Here is a 21,666-nt window from a genome sequence, read left to right as displayed (position 1 = left end):
GATTACCCGAACTCGTTTACCCCATCAATTGAAATTGAATATGTTAAATAATCTTAAGACATATTGTGATAGTATGTTAAAATTGTTACAAACAAAAGTAATTGCTAGGAGACTAGTTGAATATTTGATACTTTAAGTTGGTTTTTAAAGTTAGTTTAAGCTTGTTTTTTGGATAAATGAGCATCTAAGGGATAATTTTTAACCACGTACAACGAGAAGATCGGAGGTACAATGATATGTGTGGGTATAATGTGTTCCATGCATGTACACGATGGGTAATGGGCACAATGTATATGATAACGGATAAGATACATGGTTTTATAATCAAGTACGTAACTAAGAGTACTACCATCCATAGTCAAATAGATGGAGTGACTATGTTCCTTCTTTAGTTATTAATTATGTTATTATCTATTGTGTGATAAAAATTTCAGTATTTAGCTGTTAGGATCAAATACAAACATATTTAACATGCTAAATATACAAATAACTAGGGTAATTTTTGCTAACACTAGAGTAATTATTATTACTCTATATTTTTAAACTAGCTAGATTAATTATTAGTACTCTACTTCAATTTTGTAGTGTAATTATATAGTTCAAAACTGTAAAGTTTAATAACTAATCTACTTATTTGTACGTTTAGTATATTAACTTCATTTGTACAAAGTCCCTTCATATGTTAATTTTGATCAAAATTGTGGCTTAACTTTTAATAGAATTTTTTATATATATGTTTTGTTGACCTGAACAAAAACCTTTTGTTCTCCTCTCTTTTTCTAAGGATTAATCGGTCTTTGTATTGAACCTCATCTCTAGAAACGAAACTTTGTTTGATTTGTTAATTTGTGACGACCATAGAACTTGGTGCAATATTGTTCTTTATGTTAATTTCACAAAACCCATAAACCAAAAGGAGGTATAATTACAATGAAGATGGATCTAATCATGGGTAGGGTGCACCCACTTACCAAAATCCTAATTTATTGAAATATATGTTTGGCTGATTGATTTTACATTCAAAGTGGATCAATATAATTTATTTTGCAGACTCCAATTGGAATTAACTTATTCTTCTAGTGTTTTAGGGTTACCTATTATAAGTAGAAGTTCTTGAAGTAGGGTTTATGAGATAGAGTTGAACACATGGGTGATTCTGAATCGCGTGATCAAGTTATGCCATAATTTTGTTCAAAATTAACAAGTGGAGGGACTTTTAAGTGCAAAAAGTCGTCTAGGGACTTTAGTGAGAAAATCAGAAAGTATATTGGTTTTTTATGATTAGCCCTATTATTTTAGTAAAAGTCATGTGGAATTGGTTAGGGGTTTGCCTTTTTAAGAGTGTCAAGTGTGCGTCAAGTCCGGTGTCAAAAAAGGGTATAATTGGGTGTGCAAGACTGCAAGGGATGCTGTCGTTGGTGATGGTGCCCTTTTTAACGGAGATGGTCGACTTGGTTGTGGCCGGTTTATTATTTTAACAGTTTATTCTTTTCTGTTAGCATTCATCAATTTGTATATATTTTTCGAGCCCATTATAATCATCTATTTTAGTTTAACAAGTTAGTGTTAATTATTTGGTGTGCCATGGTTGACAGGTAAACAACAAGATCAACCCTAGAATTCCACTTGAGAGCATAAAGCAAGCCACACAAAACTTCCATAGTGACAATTGTATTGGTACGGAAGGATTTCCGAATGTCTATAAAGGAAACCTTCAAGATGGTGATACGGTTAATACCATTGTTGCAAAGCGATTGGACACGAGGCTTGGTCAAGTGGGTCAACAATTCTTGAATGAGCTTGAAATTCTTTCAGAGTATAAGCACCAAAATGTCATTGGTCTTGTAGGCAACTGCGAAGAAGAGGGTGAAAAAATCATTGTGTATGAGTATGTTTCCAAAACAAGTCTTGATAGGTATCTGAACGATGCTTCTCTAACATGGATGCAACGGCTTAATATAGGCATTGATATTGCAAGCGCATTGGATTTCATTCATGGAGGAGTTGGAAAGAAGGTCATACACAGGGACATTAAAAGTGCACACATTCTACTAAACGAAGATTGGAAAGCAAAACTTGCTGATTTTAGGCTTTCATTAATTAGTCCTATAAACCAGGAAACAAACTATGTCATTGATCATGTATGTGGTACAAGGGGGTACTTGGATCCACTTTACGAAGAATTAGGATTCCTGACTACAGAATCTGATATTTTTTCTTTTGGTGTGGTTTTATTTGAGATGTTGTGTGGGAGATCGACGTTTACAATCCACAAGCAGGAGGGTCACTATCTACCGGATTTCATTAAAAAAATATTTGTAGAAGGAAAGCATGATGAGGTGGTGATGAAGCAAATAAGGGAACAGATCATACCGGAATCATTGACTACATTTCAAGAGATTGCCTACCAATGCCTACATCATGAAAGAGCAAAACGACCTAAGGCCAAAGACGTTATAACTCAACTTAAGAAGGCATTGGAATTTCAAGCAAGTAATAATAGTAATTATATTTTAAGTATTAAAGTAGTGGTATTCCTGTAAATGCATTAACATAATCAATACAATACATTAACTTGTTTTGTTTTAATGACATAAAAGGTTATGTTTAGTAACTTTTTATTCCTTAATTTTGTTTTAACTATATAGCGAGTCTAAAGAGATGTCCTAACGAAAATGGGCCCATCACAGTCTTATCTTTTAGGTTTTAACCGATTCACATAATTTAATAATCTATGCATATGAGAAAGAAGAAATACGAGACTACAGAGATTGAAAATCAAAACTAATAATAATGATTGATCATCACATTCAATTTAAGTTATATACTTGTCTTTGTGCGATTCCTATTCATACCTGTTGTCCTGTTGAATAACTTTGTTATGTGCTTAGCTACTTATACTCAAAAAGATGGAATTTAGGGGTCATGATATGCGAGATTTTACAAGTAACCAATCATATTATTGTTTTCTATTTTCTTATTATAAAATAACAATAATACATCATAGATACATGTGGCTAAGAGGTATGTAATTGCATGCAGGTTTCAGAAGGTGAATTAGCTTCAACCACAAGTATTCCATATCAACTGCAAGATTGAAAGTAACAGAACAGAGTGTTTATGGATGGATGGCGGTTTATTAAAATGTGGAAGGTCAACACATATAATGAGATTTAAACGAGAGTGTATTGATCTTGTGAATTTGAAACTTATATAATCGTGTTATTGTGTGATGAAAGAACGATGTTTGCCTTATTGTGTGTCCTTGAATAAATATTGTTAAATTTCTGTTGTATTGTGTAATATTTACTTTTTAGTGACTTGGGTTTTGCCACAAATAAACTGTTGTATTTAGCTCCTAAAGAAGTTGATTATAAATGAGTTGCTTTGATATATGAGGTTTATGCTCACCTTCCATTGGAGATCGTACCAGGTTTGTTATGCGTCTTTTGTGCAATTCAACTTAATGGCAAATAACTCGTCTTCCCCCAACTTCCCACCTATACTCTGATAAACTAGCTTATGTTAAGAGTTTAATTGTGGTTTTTGTTGTTTTCACCTTTGGGCAAAATAAAACGTCTTCAGTACCTTGATCATCTTTCACTCCAAAGTGCCAATTTCTTTAATGAAACGACACGCTGTGCGTATAGGAACAAAGTCAATCAGCATGAATCTACAACTCAACATATGCTCGCATATATCCTAAAGAGGAGATCCACACAAAGTGCAAAATTAGGTGAAGAGTCAAGCGTTTAGTGTAAAGGCCCAAAATCAAACTGATTAAATAACCTAGCGTCCTAGTAGACTGAAGAGGTAGGTCCCAGCAGAGCCCAGTTGGACCCGCAAGACTCACCTTGAAGAGAGACGTCTGCGCAGAAACCAACTGGATCCGCAGGACCCACCATGCTCAGAGACGTGACGTCCTTACGCGCAGTACGCAAGCTGTTCCCGCAGGAAATGCCTCCCAATGGTGTACTCTGCCTGTTCCCGCAGCTGCGGATACAAGCCATCAGGGAAGGCCACCCGCGCAGCAAGGCTACACGCACAAGGCACTTAGCTCTCAATAATTCAGTTGTCACCTGAAGGAATGAGCAAAGCCGGGAACAATCCCGCACAAAGGCGGGAGGGGGAATACTCCCGCCCAAATAAACCAGTCCGTACGATACGGGAAGATCATTTGTACTGTACCTGACGAGGTATGGGCAAAAGATCTGACCAAAGATACGACAGCTCATTGACAACAGTATGGCGAGCAGCATGCTCTTGTACTGTATGTCACTATTAGCCGCTGCCTACTCACCAACTCCTGTCATACCACGTGCATAGCCGGCAGTTGGTGGAAAAGGAATAGTACACAGCAGGCCTGGTCACTGTCAGCCGCTGCCTACCCACCAACTACCAGCATGGCACGTGCGTAGGCCACAGTTGGTAGAACAGGAATACTATTCAGCCGGCTACACCTTCTTGGAAATCTACCTTCGGCTATAAATACCCCAAATGGTATGATCATCTTATCTTATCATCTTATCATCATATACTATCTCGTATTACATATTATACCTGATATCTGCTCTAGCAATCTCTTAATATACATTTATATTTAAGAGCAATCTAGTCTGATTCTCACGCCGGAGGGTGGTCACAAGGAGGAACCCCCCCCCCCCTTCTCAGTGACGAGCTCACGGTGTCTGTTTTGCAGGTTATCAGAAGAACCATTTTTGCCGGGTCTAACCCCTCGTGGGAAACATCTATTCAACCCCCAGGTTACCCGTAATCTGCCCGGGGCCGATTAGTGTTTCTTCATTGGCGCCATCCGTGCATAAAAGCTAGAACTTCATTTCTTTTCAGTTTTTTCAAACTTCTGGAAAGATGGTTAAAGAAACTCCGGTAACCACAACCCCAGCTACTGGGGGGAATACCGGCGACTACACAGTTTTTACGAACACTACCCCGGTTACCCAAGCCGGGGCAAGTGCAGTAAATTTTACGAACACTACCCCAGTTACCCAAGCTGGGGCAAGTGCAGTAAATAATCGCTCACTGGGATTCACCGATACCCGGTTAGAGAGAGAACGAACGAGGCTCCCCCGCCAAACACTCGATGAAATTAAAGCGTGGGCGGAAGCACGTCAAAAGGAATTCCAAGCTGAGTTGGACGAACGCTTGCGTTCCGTCCAACAGGCTGACGAATTTGGAAGCACTCAACAGCTCAACATGAGTAGTGAGTGCGAATACTCGGAGGAATCCGACACCGACGCGAACCCTCGCCATAGGGCAAAAGGGAAGCGTAAGGAAACGGACTCCCAACCGAGAAGGCGTTTTGGAGAAACCTTCAAACCAAAAAACACAGGTGGAAATCCACGTGACTTCTCGAAAGCATTTACACCAAATGCTGCAAAGGCGGGAACGTCCAAATTTGCAAAGGACATTGCGGAAGCAATCGTCCCGAAAAGTGCCAAACAGATGTCCAACATCGGCACTTACGATGGTATATCTGATCCAGACGATCATTTGAACAGGTTCATAGCGGGGGCAACCGTCAGTAGTTGGACGGAACCTACGTGGTGTTACATGTTCCAAATGACGCTTGTTGGGGCTGCTAGAGCGTGGTTCGATCGTCTACCGGTCCACCACATCTACGGTTGGGAAGACTTCCAGCAAAAGTTTAGCCAACACTTCAGCCAGCAAAGAAAGTATACCGAGGAACAATGGACAATCCTCAAATGCATTCGAGAGGAAGATGAATCTTTGCCAAACTTCATCACTCGCTTCAACTCAAAGAAGCTAAGTTTGGGTAATATTAGCGAAGATCTTGTTCGCGCTGCTTTCATCCAGGGCGCGAACGACCCAGAGCTCATCCGCACCTTAACGGGTAAAGATGGCATGCCATCCACATGGGATGCCATCATGACAGCAGCAAAACGCTTTGCGGAAACGGAGAAGCAACTGGGTAGAGATCTCCCCCAGAGCACAAACCTCTACACCCAGAAAACAAGAGAAGACAACGTCCTTACCGCCCGACTAAACAAAAAGCGGAAGCTAGGCATTTGGCAGTCAAGGGTAAACTTTGACACCTCATCCGGCTTGCAACATCGATTAGACGGAAGGGATAACGTACAGTCAAACCAGAACTCCAGATGGACGCCACTCACCAAAAGCGTCACCGAGATATTCGCCACTGAGGAGCTCCCATGGCCAAAGGCTCCAATTATCCGACATCGTCACAATGCTGATCGGAGCAAATACTGTGACTTTCACAGGACAAAAGGCCACAACACTGAAGAATGCACAGACGTAAAGGACATGGTCGAAGCATTTGTCAGAGATGGGACGCTCGCGCACCTCGTGGCGCAATGAACGCTGAGCAGGCTGATGCGTGTAGAACCCCAGTCGGGGAAAACACGAATAAAATTACAGCTTCAATGTTGGAGACTACATACTGTGTAAACAACGAGATCCCGAACCAGGTGCATATCGGCTCGATGGCACTCCCATCCCAACAACATGGAAGGGAGCTCAATTACACAGTTTGCATGTAGATCAATTCCAAATTTGTAAAGAAAATGCCCAGTGCCACTTCTAATGGAAATGATTCTCCTTAGAACATCGACGCTGATGATTTTACATTTATACTTTTATGAACTTTCAACACTGATGCCGGTTTTCACCGCATACATAAGTGTGAATGTCGTTGCGTGGGGAAGGCGGCAAAACCCGCATAAACCCAAAAAAAGGCAAACCTTCACGCAGGTCAGTTAAAGATAAAGTTCAGTCATCCCACTAAATGAAAGTGCCGGTCTATCCGCATGAATCATGATAGAGGAAACTGAACACTAACCTATTAACAACCGCGCGTCGAACGGTTAATTTATTCAACACTGATGCCGGTTTTCACCGCATACATAAGTGTGAAAGTCGTTGCGTGGGGAAGGCGGCAAAACCCGCATAAACCCAAGAAACGGCAAACCTTCACGCAGGTCAGTCATAGGTAAACTTTGGTCATCCAACTAAATGAAAGTGCCGGTCCTAACCGCACAAATCATGAGAGGAAACCGAACCTATTGACAACCGCGCGTCGAGCCGTTAACTTATTCAAAATACTTTAGAAAATTTCTAACAGAAGGATGAGGAAAACCTCCACGCAGGTCAGATGTAGGTAAAGTTTAGCCATCCTACTAAGTGCAAGTGACGGTCCTACCCGCACAATCACGAAAGAGGAAGCAAAACTTCAACCTATTATCTACCATGTTCAAAGGTTAACTTATCCTAAACACTTAGAAATTTCTAAAAAGATGAGGAAAACCTCCACGCAGGTCAGATGTAGGTAAAGTTTAGCCATCCTACTAAGTGCAAGTGACGGTCCTACCCGCACAATCACGAAAGAGGAAGCAAAACTTCAACCTATTATCTACCACGTTCAAAGGTTAACTTATCCTAAACACTTTAGAAATTTCTAAAAAGATGAGGAAAACCTCCACGCAGGTCAGATATAGGTAAAGTTTAGCCATCCTACTAAGTGCAAGTGACGGTCCTACCCGCACAATCACGAAAGAGGAAGCAAAACTTCAACCTATTATCTACCACGTTCAAAGGTTAACTTATCCTAAACACTTAGAAATTTCTAAAAAGATGAGGAAAACCTCCACGCAGGTCAGATATAGGTAAAGTTTAGCCATCCTACTAAGTGCAAGTGACGGTCCTACCCGCACAATCACGAAAGAGGAAGCAAAACTTCAACCTATTATCTACCACGTTTAAAGGTTAACTTATTCTAAACACTTGGAAAATTGCTAATTTAAACTAAAGTATGCAAGTCATATAACGTTTATAAAGCAAGTAATCCAGTGAAAATAGCGGTCTTACCCGCACAAAGATTTATATTTCATAATATTCATTACAAGAATGGCCGGGTAACTACCCGCCTACAAGAATATAAATCTATACAAGCTAAACCTATCCTAACAGTGGGAAGGGATCTTCAGGATCAAGCTTCAGGGCCACTTCCACTTGGACCAGCACCATCAGTAGAGCGTGGCGGTTCAAGGAAAGCTTTAAGGATAGCTAGCCCAACATCAGCAGCAGCAGCTTCGTTCACCTTCTCCACCACCGGATGCGGGAAGGCGGCATACTGATTCACTGCTTGGTCGTATACAGCTTCAGTATCCACATCAAATAAAGGGAAGTTGGAAGGCGGGATGCCTTTCTCAACGAACCCTAGACCAAGCAGGAAGCCGGCCTTTTCCCCATCCTCATGAGAAGCGTTGAGGGCTGCGCTCATAGCATCGTCATAAGACGTATCCGTGAAGACTCGATGCACAACCTACAAAAAAGAAAATATACAAGTATCAAAACCTTTTCTATTTACAAAGAAAAGCGTGAAGACATGAAGCTAAACATACTTGAGACAACGCTTCTCGAAGAAGCCATTCCTTGGCAACCAGAGCCTCCTGGAGGGCAGCTTGAGCTTCGTTACGGGCGCGTTCGGCTTCACTTTTGTTGAGGTTGGCAAGCAACACTTCTTTAGCCGCAGCCTCTTCGACGCCCTTTAGCTTCCGCTCAGTGTGGTCAAGCACCCCCCTCTGGTCCAAGATCTCTTGGAGCTTTTTGGCGTCTTCCATCGCCAAGGCATCATGAGCCTGCTGGAGAGCCTCTAATTTGGCTTTAAGCTCCTCATTCTCCACGCGTAGAGGCTCAGCAACAGCTTCAGCCTTGGTAGCCCTCTCGGTTGCGTTCCGTGCAGTTTCCTTAGCCAGCCGAAGCTGTTCGTTAACAGCTTGGGCAGCCTTGGAACGGGCCTCGAGCCGGGCCTGAACTTCAACCTCGAGAGCCTTGAAGGCCTTCTCCTTTTCCGCAGCCACTGCGGTAAGCCTTACGTTCTCCTCCTGGACAGCCCGCGCCCGAGCTACTTCTTGAATGCGAGCTGCTTTTAACTTGTCGTTTTCACGACAAAGCAGCTCGACGCGCGGCTGCATCCGGGCCAGGAGAACCCGAAGCTCATTGGTTAGCCTACCCTCCTGGTAGCTAGCCATGGCTTCCCCCAACGCACCACTGGGAGCTGCGTGACGAGCCCACTCCACGCACTCCACAGGTGTGCGAAGGGTTGTTCCTCGGCGGATGTTCCATCGTGGAACATACACTTCATTGGAATCCGACACTGCAAAAAACAAAAAGCAGTTAGGAAAAGATGATAAAAAAAAAGGCCAAAAGAACCCTACGCACCTGTAGGGTCAACAACAGGCCGATAGCCACCAAACCCATCACCTGAACCCAAGGGAAATCCATCCAAGAGGTCAGGCAGATGGGAAGGAGGCAGAGGTTGGCGATAAGCCCCAAGCATACCTGAAGGGTCGGCTGTAGCTGCCGACGTCGGAGGCATGGAGGCCGCCGCGGTAGAAACCAACGGAGGTGAACTCACCGGAGGTGAACTCACAACCGTGGTCGCCGCTGCGGAATGCGCAGAAAAAATAACCGCCGGCTCAGTGAAAGATGCGGTAAAAATGGCACTGACAGCCGGCGGTGATGTCATCACAGCTGGAACAGTCGGCTCAACGGAGTGAGCAACTGATCCAGCGGAAACAGGCGCAGGCGCAGCCGCCTGGGTCGTCGCCTCAGGTAGGCTGACCAAGCCTACCGTCATGGGTCCGGAGGTACTCATCCCCGCTCCACCCTGGAATGCGTCAACATCCACGCCTGCACGAAGAAGATGAGTGTTAATGATGGAAAGCTATGAAGTTAAAAATAAAGTTTGTACTCACGGGTTTTCTTGAGCCTAAAAGTGCGGACAGGCGGGGATGAACCCGATGGAGCCGGCCTCTTCACGCCGCTCACCGTCGTCATCCGGGGCTCTCCGGAGGTGACAGTCGCAGCCTCTGGAGCAGTGGTCCTATCACCACCCGGGTTCCCCGCCACCTCCTCGCTCTCGGCCTCGGAATCAGACCGAGGCACCGGATCGGCAGTGGAGGCCACCTTCTCATTTCCCTCCCGCCGGCATCCTTCTTCTTCCGCACCAACGGAGGACCATCTGCGGATTCCTCATCAGAACATAAGATTAGAGGAATTCCAGCAGAGGTTTCAGCATTGAGGGGTCGAGGGTTGAATAACGCCTTACCTGGCCGCCTGGCGCTCAGGATCTCGTGGCCTAGCGGGTAGACCTCCACGAACCGATCCGCCGTTTGTTCAAGGATGGGCAACTCGTTCTCATCTAGAGCACGAGTACCCATCCGAGCGGGACTGTCAGCCTCCCGCGGATACAGGAGCGACTGCAAGTCGTTCCCCTCTGAAATAAACAGGAAAGAAGTTAGAAGAGATTCTAAATCAACAAAAAGAAACAGAGCATACCGTAAGGAACAGAGTTCAAACCGTATTCGAGGACGATCGGGATCTTTCGCGCATCCGCATCCTTCCACACCCGGCTCATCCCGAGCATCACCATCCCGGACTCCGCAAACCGGTAAACCGGAGATTGGACTCGGGATATCTTCGAGAACCATTCCGCCTCCTGTTAGTTGGAGGCGTGAAGGCTTGGGAGAGCTTGCCCATTCTTAAATTTCATGGCAAGGGGGATGGCGCGAGCGGAGATGTAGAAGAACTCCCGCTTCCACGAACGAAGACTGCGCTCGGTTGCGCAAATCTTCAAACCCTTGATTCGGGTTATCATCGTATACCACCCCTGGATGCACCTCCAAGAGTAGAAGGTCATCAGGCGGTCGACGAAGGGCTCAATGCCCAGAATTCGGCACACCCACTCGAAGTGGCGAATCTTCGCGATCGCCATCGGGTGCACCTCGGTCAGGTGTACACCGTGCCTCTCTAGGACACGGTACACAAACTTTGTCAAAGGGAACCTAAGATTCCCATAGACAAAGAATGCAGCATATACCCCGATCTTGCCTCTGGGGGCATCATACACCGTCTGATGGGGTTCAGGAAACTCAGGCTCGAGAGACTCGACCATGAACTTCCTGACGATGTACTGATATAAATCGACAGGCAGAGCACACTGGCACTCGCCAGCAGTACTCTTGTCATCGGCGTACACCCCAGCCTCCTGGGCTGTAGCTTCGAGATCGTGAGAAGACATCTTGCAGATGAAAGAAGAAAACGATTTCAAGAGAATGCTTTCCTGAAAAGGTGAGTATTCGCCGGAAATCGTTTTGAAGATGAAGAAAAGTGAAAGTGTGGATTACAAAGAACCCTCTCCCCCTTTATATACTAATCGCAATTAATGCGATGAATTTAATGCGGAAGAGAGAGAAATCGAAGGTGCAATGAAACTAAGACACGTGGCAAAAAGCAAGCTGGCAACAGCTGTTGAAAGGACGCATACCATTAATTTCGCGGCCACGCGCCCGAAAAATCGCGCCCACGCGCCTGAAAAAGCGTCTGGAATGACCATGTACTGTCACGTCACCATAACTTCCTGCACGTCCTGACACAGTCAGAAGAAACCGTCGCACGACGTTTCAGCGGTTTGGACTGTTCTTATCCTTTCACCAACTCTTCGAATTTCAAAATTTCAAAGATTCAAAAGTAAGCGGGAATATACCCCTTACCTTGGCAACCAAGTAACTATAAGACGGGTGCGGGTACAGTGTCAAGGCAAAACCCTTCACATACTTAGCACCCGCAAGGAATTGAAGCCAAGAATACCTCGGCAACCAAGTAACTATAAGACGGGTGCGGGTACAGTGTTAAGGCAAAACCCTTCACATACCTAGCACCTGCAGGGAATTGACGCCAGGAATACCTCGGCAACCAAGTAACTATAAGACGGGTGCGGGTACAGTGTTAAGGCAAAACCCTTCACATACCTAGCCCCTGCAGGGAATTGACGCCAGGAATACCTTGGAAGTAAAGTAACTATAAGACGAGTGCGGGTACAGTGTCAAGGCAAAACCCTTCACATACCTAGCACTCCGCAGGGAAATGAAACCAAGAAGGATCTTCTGGGCCATGCTTGCGGAAACGGGAATAACATCCCCGCATAGCGGGAACGTCGAGAACTAGATTGTTTGAAGCTTCAAGATGGAATTGGTGGTTTTAACATAATTGATCACTATGTTCAAAACTACCAAAACCTCATGGAGAATCTACACAAGAGGTACTCAACGCTCCTGACTTGCGAGGAGGTTACAGACCTACCCGCATCATACCCAAAGATCAAGCAGAACAGTGGGAAATTTTGCGTGACATTAGGACTTCCGCGGGAAGAATCCCCATGGAAAACCTTAAAACTAAACCCTTTTCAAAAACCCTTTGGTTAAGTCCAAAAGTTCACCTCACTTTATTAAACATTCATGAGAAGAACATTGGACTGGGGGGACTTGAAGAGGTAGGTCCCAGCAGAGCCCAGTTGGACCCGCAAGACTCACCTTGAAAAGGGACGTCTGCGCAGTTGAACCCGCAAGACTCCTTAACGGACGTCTGCGCGGTTGAACCCGCAAGACTTAACTAAAGGAACGTCTGCGCAGAAACCAACTGGATCGGCAGGACCCACCACGCTCAGAGACGTGACGTCCTTACGCGCAGTACGCAAGCTGTCCCCGCAGGAAACGCCTCCCAATGGTTTCCAAGTACTCCGCCTGTTCCCGCAGTTACGGATACCAGTCATCAGGGAAGGCTACCCGCGCAGCATGGCTACACGCACAAGGCTTAACTCTCATAATAATTCAGCAGTCACCTGAAGGAATGAGCAAGCCGGGAACAGTCCCGCACAAAGGCGGGAGGGGGAATACTCCCGCCCAAATGAGCCAGTCCGTACGATACTGAAAGATCTTTTGTACTGTATCTGACGAGGTATGGGCAAAAGATCTGACCAAAGATACGACAGCTCATTGACAACAGTATGGCGAGCAGCATGCTCTTGTACTGTATGTCACTATTAGCCGCTACCTACTCACCAACTCCTGTCATACCACGTGCATAGCCTGTAGTTGGTGGAAAAGGAATAGTACACAGCAGGCCTGGTCACTATCAGCCGCTGCCTACCCACCAACTACCAGCATGGCACGTGCGTAGGCCACAGTTGGTAGAACAGGAATACTATTCAGCCGGCTACACCTCCTTGGAAACCTACCTTCGGCTATAAATACCCCAAATGGTATGATCATCATATCTTATCTCGTATTACATATTATACCTGATATCTGCTCTAGCAATCTCTTAATATACATTTATATTTAAAGAGCAATCTAGTCTGATTCTCACGCCGGAGGGTGGTCACAAGGAGGAACCCCCCCTTCTCAGTGACGAGCTCACGGTGTCTGTTTTGCAGGTCATCAGAAGAACCATCTTTGCCGGGTCTAACCCCTCGTGGGAAACTTCTATCTAACCCCCAGGTTACCCGTAATCTGCCCGGGGTCCGGTTAGTGTTTCTTCATCAAGTAATAAGAAATTTCATGTAACAAGGTAAGGAACGAGTGGTCTGGTCATTGTGTATATGTTAGTAATATATTAAAACAACATAATATTTACACATGGCATTATTCTATTGCCTTCATCTAGATGTCACCTAGATATCATGTGTGTAATTTCTATTTATGTCTATTCCTCCTTTAAATTCTATAAAATAAACATGGACCTATATTCATTTTTTATAACCAGTGACCCGATTTTCATGATATATGATCCGCTTTGTTTTCTAATTCAATCTTCATATTAAACCCACATTATAAACCCTATCCATCAGTCAATCTTCTTCTTCTTCTTCTTCACATGCCGATCGACTTCCTTGAATGACCTTAATCATCAGCGGCGATCTTCAATAGTCAAGTCCGATCACCATCTATCTAATTACGACTACTCAATTTTCTAAGGTATGATCGATTCGATTTTATCAATATTATGTACCCTGAATATTTGATTTCGATTAGATTATAATTATAAACACCAAATAGATTTGGATATCCATATTATGAACCCTACATATTCGACTTCGATTTCATCTTAACTATAAGTACTGAATTGATTCATATTAATCGATAGTTTGAGCCCTAAATTGTGGATATGATGATTGTTATGTTCTTCTTTATTTTAGTTTTTTTTCTTTTACATAATTTGTAATTTTAGGATTTTATATGATAATATTGAGATCTGCAAGTTTTTTGATAATTTTGGGTGAAAAACTATCTATAATATGAAATGGAACTTTATTATGATTAAACATATAATTATATATGTTGACCAATAATTATATCTAAAATTTAAATTTAGTTATCTAGTTTAGTATTTTGACCAAAAATATACTTTCTATATATGTAAATCCATTTGAATTTAATTTTTTTGCAAAATATGCTGACCATTAATTAATCTACTAGTTATGACATTTTTAAAATTTTTCAAATTTTCTAAAATGGAATTTTTCAAAAATATTTTGACTATTAATTAATTACTAGTTATGACAAAAATAAAATTTTAAAAACGGAAATTTTCAAATTTTCACACTATTTGTCAAAGGTTTTGTATGCTTTCCTTATGTACAAAAATCAAATATTTATTTTGTATTAATTATATTTAATTGTGTTTTGACCTTACTTAAAATGTTTTTTCACAAAACACTTCGAAAACTATTATGAGTCTGCTGGAGAGCCTCTAATTTGGCTTTAAGCTCCTCATTCTCCACGCGTAGAGGCTCAGCAACAGCTTCAGCCTTGGTAGCCCTCTCGGTTGCGTTCCGTGCAGTTTCCTTAGCCAGCCGAAGCTGTTCGTTAACAGCTTGGGCAGCCTTGGAACGGGCCTCGAGCCGGGCCTGAACTTCAACCTCGAGAGCCTTGAAGGCCTTCTCCTTTTCCGCAGCCACTGCGGTAAGCCTTACGTTCTCCTCCCGGACAGCCCGCGCCCGAGCTACTTCTTGAATGCGAGCTGCTTTTAACTTGTCGTTTTCACGACAAAGCAGCTCGACAAGCGGCTGCATCCGGGCCAGGAGAACCCGAAGCTCATTGGTTAGCCTACCCTCCTGGTAGCTAGCCATGGCTTCCCCCAACGCACCACTGGGAGCTGCGTGACGAGCCCACTCCACGCACTCCACAGGTGTACGAAGGGTTGTTCCTCGGCGGATGTTCCATCGTGGAACATACGCTTCATTGGAATCCGACACTGCAAAAAACAAAAAGCAGTTAGGAAAAGATGATAAAAAAAAAGGCCAAAAGAACCCTACGCACCTGTAGGGTCAACAACAGGCCGATAGCCACCAAACCCATCACCTGAACCCAAGGGAAATCCATCCAAGAGGTCAGGCAGATGGGAAGGAGGCAGAGGTTGGCGATAAGCCCCAAGCATACCTGAAGGATCGGCTGTAGCTGCCGACGTCGGAGGCATGGAGGCCGCCGCGGTAGAAACCAACGGAGGTGAACTCACCGGAGGTGAACTCACAACCGTGGTCTTAGCTGCCGAATGCACAGAAAAAGTAACCGCCGGCTCAGTGAAAGATGCGGTAAATATGGCACTGACAGCCGGCGGTGATGTCATCACACTTGGAACAGTCGGCTCAACGGGGTGAGCAACTGAACCAACGGAAGCAGGCGCAGCCGCCTGCGTCGTCGCCTCAGGTAGGCTGACCAAGCCTACCGTCATGGGTCTGGAGGTACTCCTCCCCGCTCCACCCTGGAATGCGTCAACATCCACGCCTTCACAAAGAAGATAAGTATTAATGATGGAAAGCTATGAAGTTAAAAATAAAGTTTGTACTTACGGGTTTTCTTGAGCCTAAAAGTGCGGACAGGCGGGGATGAACCCGATGGAGCCGGCCTCTTCACGCCGCTCACCGTTGTCATCCTGGGCTCTCCGGAGGTGACAGTCGTCGCAGCCTCCGGAGCAGTGGTCTTATCACCACCGGGGTTCCCCGCCACCTCCTCGCTCTCGGCCTCTGAATCAGACCGAGGCACCGGATCGGCAGTGGAGGCCACCTTCTCCTTCCCCTTCCCGCCGGCAGCCTTCTTCTTCCGCACCAACGGAGGACCATCTGCGGATTCCTCATCAGAACATAAGATTAGAGGAATTCCAGCAGAGGTTTCAGCATTGAGGGGTCGAGGGTTGAATAACGCCTTACCTGGCCGCCTGGCGCTCAGGATCTCGTGGCCTGACGGGTAGACCTCCACGAACCGATCCGCCGTCTGTTTAAGGATGGGCAACTCGTCCTCATCTAGAGCACGAGTACCCATCCGAGCGGGACTATCAGCCTCCCGCGGATACAGGAGCGACTGCAAGTCGTTCCCCTCTGAAATAAAAGAAAAGCAGTTAGAAGACAAACCTATATAAACAAAGTAAACAGAGCATACCGTAAGGAACAGAGTTCAAACCGTATTCGAGGACGATCGGGATCTTTTGCGCATCCGCATCCTTCCACACCCGGCTCATCCCGAGCATCACCATCCCGGACTCCGCAAACCGGTAAACCGGAGATTGGACTCGGGATATCTTCGAGAACCATTCCGCCTCCTGGTAGTTTAAGGCGTGAAGGCTGGGAAGTGCTTGCCCATTCTTGAACTTCATGGCAAGGGGGATGGCGCGAGCGGAGATAAAAAAAAAACTCCCGCTTCCATGAGCGAAGACTGCGCTAGGTTGCGCAAATCTTCAAACCCTTGATCCGGGTTATCAGAGTATACCACCCCTGGATGCACCTCCAAGAGTAGAAGGTCATCAGGCGGTCGACGAAGGGCTCAATGCCCAGAATCCGGCACACCCACTCGAAGTGGCGAATCTTCGCGATCGCCATCGGGTGCACCTCGGTCAGGTGTACACCGTGCCTCTCTAGGACACGGTACACAAACTTTGTCAAAGGGAACCTAAGATTCCCATAGACAAAGAATGCAGCATATACCCCGATCTTGCCTCTGGGGGCATCATACACCGTCTGATGAGGTTCAGGAAACTCAGGCTCGAGAGACTCGAGCATGAACTTCCTGACGATGTACTGATATAGATCGACAGGCAGAGCACACTGGCACTCGCCAGCAGTACTCTTGTCATCGGCGTACACCCCAGCCTCCTGGGCTGTAGCTTCGAGATCGTGAGAAGACATCTTGCAGATGAAAGAAAACGATTTCAAGAGAATGCTCGACTGAAAAGGTGAGTATTCGCCGGAAATCGTTTTGAAGATGAAGAGAAAAGTGAAAATGTGGATTACAAAGGACCCTCTCCCCCTTTATATACTAATCGCAATTAATGCGATGAATTTAATGCGGAAGAGAGAGAAATCGAAGGTGCAATGAAACTATGACACGTGGCAAAAAGCAAGCTGGCAACAGCTGTTAAAAGGACGCGTACCATTAATTTCGCGGCCACGCGCCCGAAAAATCGCGCCCACGCGCCTGAAAAAGCGTCTGGAATGACCATGTACTGTCACGTCACCATAACTTCCTGCACGTCCTGACACAGTCAGAAGAAACCGTCGCACGACGTTTCAATAGTTTGGACTGTTCTTATCCTTTCACCAACTCTTCGAATTTCAAAAAAAAATCAAAAAGATTCAAAAGTAAGCGGGAAAATACCCCTTACCTTGGCAACCAAGTAACTGTAAGACAGGTGCGGGTACAGTGTTAAGGCAAAACCCTTCACATACTTAGCACCTGCAGGGAATTGAAGCCAAGAATACCTCGGCAACCAAGTAACTATAAGACGGGTGCGGGTACAGTGTTAAGGCAAAACCCTTCACATACCTAGCACCCGCAGGGAATTGACGCCAGGAATACCTTGGCAACCAAGTAACTATAAGACGGGTGCGGGTACAGTGTTAAGGCAAAACCCTTCACATACCTAGCACCCGCAGGGAATTGACGCCAGGAATACATTGGCAACCAAGTAATTATAAGACGGGTGCGGGTACAGTGTCAAGGCAAAACCCTTCACATACTTAGCACCCGCAAGGAATTGACGCCAGGAATACCTTGGAAGTAAAGTAACCGTAAGACGAGTGAGGGTACAGTGTTAAGGCAAAACCCTTCACATACCTAGCGCTCCGCAGGGAATTGAAATCAAGAAGGATCTTCTGGGCAATGCTTGCGGAAACGGGAATAACATCCCCGCATAGCGGGAACGTCGAGAACTACATTGTTTGAAGCTCCAGGATGGAATTGGTGGTTTAAACATAATTGATCACTATGTTCAAAACTACCAAAACCTCATGGAGAATCCACACAAGTGGGACTCAACGCTCCTGACTTGCGAGGAGGTTACAGACCTACCCGCATCATACCCAAAGATCAAGCAGGAAAGTCGGGAATTTCTGCAAGTGACATAAGGACTTCCGCGGGAAGAATCCCCATGGAAAACCTTAAAACTAAACCCTTTTCAAAACCATTTGCTTAAGTCCAAAAGTTCACCTCACTTTATTAAACATTCATGAGAAGAACATTGGACTGGGGGGACTTGAAGAGGTAGGTCCCAGCAGAGCCCAGTTGGACCCGCAAGACTCACCTTGAAGAGAGACGTCTGCGCAGAAACCAACTGGATCCGCAGGACCCACCATGCTCAGAGACGTGACGTCCTTACGCGCAGTACGCAAGCTGTTCCCGCAGGAAATGCCTCCCAATGGTGTACTCTGCCTGTTCCCGCAGCTGCGGATACAAGCCATCAGGGAAGGCCACCCGCGCAACAAGGCTACACGCACAAGGCACTTAGCTCTCAATAATTCAGTTGTCACCTGAAGGAATGAGCAAAGCCGGGAACAATCCCGCACAAAGGCGGGAGGGGGAATACTCCCGCCCAAATAAGCCAGTCTGTACGATACGGGAAGATCTTTTGTACTGTACCTGACGAGGTATGGGCAAAAGATCTGACCAAAGATACGACAGCTCATTGACAACAGTATGGCGAGCAGCATGCTCTTGTACTGTTTGTCACTATTAGCCGCTGCCTACTCACCAACTCCTGTCATACCACGTGCATAGCCGGCAGTTGGTGGAAAAGGAATAGTACACAGCAGGCCTGGTCACTGTCAGCCGCTGCCTACCCACCAACTATCAGCATGGCACGTGCGTAGGCCACAGTTGGTAGAACAGGAATACTATTCAGCCGGGCTACACCTTCTTGGAAACCTACCTTCGGCTATAAATACCCCAAATGGTATGATCATCTTATCTTATCATCTTATCATCATATACTATCTCGTATTACATATTATACCTGATATCTGCTCTAGCAATCTCTTAATATACATTTATATTTAAGAGCAATCTAGTCTGATTCTCACGCCGGAGGGTGGTCACAAGGAGGAACCCCCCCCCCCCCTTCTCAGTGACGAGCTCACGGTGTCTGTTTTGCAGGTTATCAGAAGAACCATCTTTGCCGGGTCTAACCCCTCGTGGGAAACATCTATTCAACCCCCAGGTTACCCGTAATCTGCCCGGGGCCGATTAGTGTTTCTTCATAGACTGATTATGCCGAGCAGAGTAGAATATTGTGAATCTTGTGGGCTTAAAATGTCAAAATGAGGTAGTACAAGCACAATTGTTTGTTGCTGGACCAGACTGCAATTCTTGATATGCAAAGGTAGGTCTTAATTCCCTGTTCTCATTAGTACGATCGAACATGTTAAAGTCTTGAATAATCATCTCAGTTGTTTACAAACTAGTTCACTGCCACATACCAAGATATCTATAGTTTTATTTATTTATTTATTTTTTCTCTTTATTTTACACTAATTAGTTTTAACTATAATATTGATTTTTCGAATAACTTTTAATATTTAGGTTTTTAAAAAAATATAAAAACACAGCCTTGTTCAGTGTTTATTTTTTTTAACGTACATATATAAATTTTATTAAAAATAGAGTTTATAAAAAAATATTTTTTAATATAAAATAAATATTAATCATTACCGATTTTTTTATTTTTTTAAATCAAATATATATTACTTATTTTTAGGTAAGAAATTATTTTGTATATTTATAGTTACTTTTAATAAAAAAACAATAATTATAAATTATATTTATTTAATAAACAATAATGAGTATTGAGTTGCTAATGAATGTGAAAAGTTTGATTGGATTGGGTTGAGTAGGTGAAAGAGGGAAATATTAATTTTATAATAAAGATTGTTTTGAGTTGGTTTATGAATAAAGATGATCTGACAGATGAAATATTGTGTGAAATTGAGCCTGTTTAGAAAACATATGTTGATAGAATAATGTAAATGTACAATACATGTGACTATGGGAGTAGCTAAGGAGCCTTACCTAGTAAGTACAGCCGTATAAATATAACAGAAGCCATATAGTATAGAGATTATATTGTTAATTACCTCAAGTACAAATATAGCAGTCAACGTTAGTTAGTCTTCCTTTGTCTTGCAAACAGGGCTAATGCGGATATGGAAATTTGGTTTTTCGTTACACCTAATCGCCAGGGCCGGCCATTGGGCCGGGCAGGGTGGTCGACGGACTCAGGCCCGATCACCCGGTAGGCCCAAAATTTTTAATATATATATATATTTTTTAAAAATTGCATTTAAACTTTAACACCACCAACGACCAACAGTAAATAATTGAGAAAAGAAAAGTTGAAGAAAGCATTGTAAAATTTTTTTTCCGATGGTCGGAGACGTCATGAACTGGTTATTTGGTTATCTCTATTTTTTAGTATTTTGTGAGGAAGAAGAAGTAATAAATGTTTTTCACTGTTTATTTAAATATTTAATGTGAAGTGGGCTTTTTAGCCACTCAAAGTCTATAATCCCTAGGACTTTTTTTTTTGAACGACTAATTTGGATCACTCACGGACCACTGGAGTATCATCGTGCTACCTGTGATACCACGCGATCATATCCATCACCAATTCAGGAGGAAACTCAATATTTGAGAAAAACACTCTCTTGTAAAATTCGAACCCAAGACCTTATGGTCACTAAGTCTTATCCCACCACCAAAATACCATTGAACTAGAAGTCCTTTGGTATCAATAAACTTACCCTTTGACTATTTAATATCAATAAACTTACCCTTTGGTTTTTACTAGAAAATTTATTCATTTATTTATCAGTTCCTTTTTAATTTTTTTTTTCATGTTTGATTTTATTAACTTTATTTGACTTTTTCTAGGTTTTCTACCATGTTAACAATATACTTGTATAATAATTTTTATTATTTACGTTAGATTTATTAAATATATTTGATATTTTCTACCTTTTGTTTTCTATCCTTTTAACAAAATATATGACTAAGCAGGACCGGCCCATTGGGGGGGGGGGGTGGCTGAGTGGTCGACGGTCACAGGCCCAATTTTTTTTATATAAAATTTATATGTATTTTTATTAAAACAATATGTATATTTAGTTTTAAACTCATTTGCATAAACATTAGTTTGGTCTAATGGTAAAAGATGTTTTACTCCCAACCAAAAGGTTATAGGTTCTAGTCTCATTTGAGACATGTTTATCTTATTTTATCCAAAAATTTTTACACAATCTAAATTATAACCAATTAAACCCATATCAAAATTAAATTGTTTAAACCCAATAAAATACTCATTTTATTTAAGGCCCAAAAAAATTTTCGCCTTCGACCCAAAATTTTTTTTGTCTTTTCGGAGCCGGGCCTGCTAATCGCCTAGATTGATATCCAGAGAGTGTTGACCGAAGGGAAGAGTATTTGACTACTGGTGAAACTAATAACCATATCTTTGTGATAATATGCATGGAAGGAGTTTACAATGGTGTCACCCTCAACTAAGGGT

General features: G+C 43.7%; 1 protein-coding gene across 1 annotated transcript in view; it reads left to right on the top strand.

The window, feature by feature from the left end:
- LOC143609093 (receptor like protein kinase S.2-like) overlaps window positions 1-21,666 on the top strand; it is a 53,105-nt gene that overhangs the window by 2,223 nt on the left and 29,216 nt on the right. The gene's annotated exons all lie outside the window — the stretch shown is intronic.

Source organism: Bidens hawaiensis, unplaced genomic scaffold, assembly GCF_021521415.1.
Source record: "Bidens hawaiensis isolate Kalapana, Puna unplaced genomic scaffold, B.hawaiensis_p1.1 tig00419489_1, whole genome shotgun sequence".
NCBI lineage: Eukaryota > Viridiplantae > Streptophyta > Magnoliopsida > Asterales > Asteraceae > Bidens > Bidens hawaiensis.
This window is presented reverse-complemented; position numbering and strand designations above follow the sequence as displayed.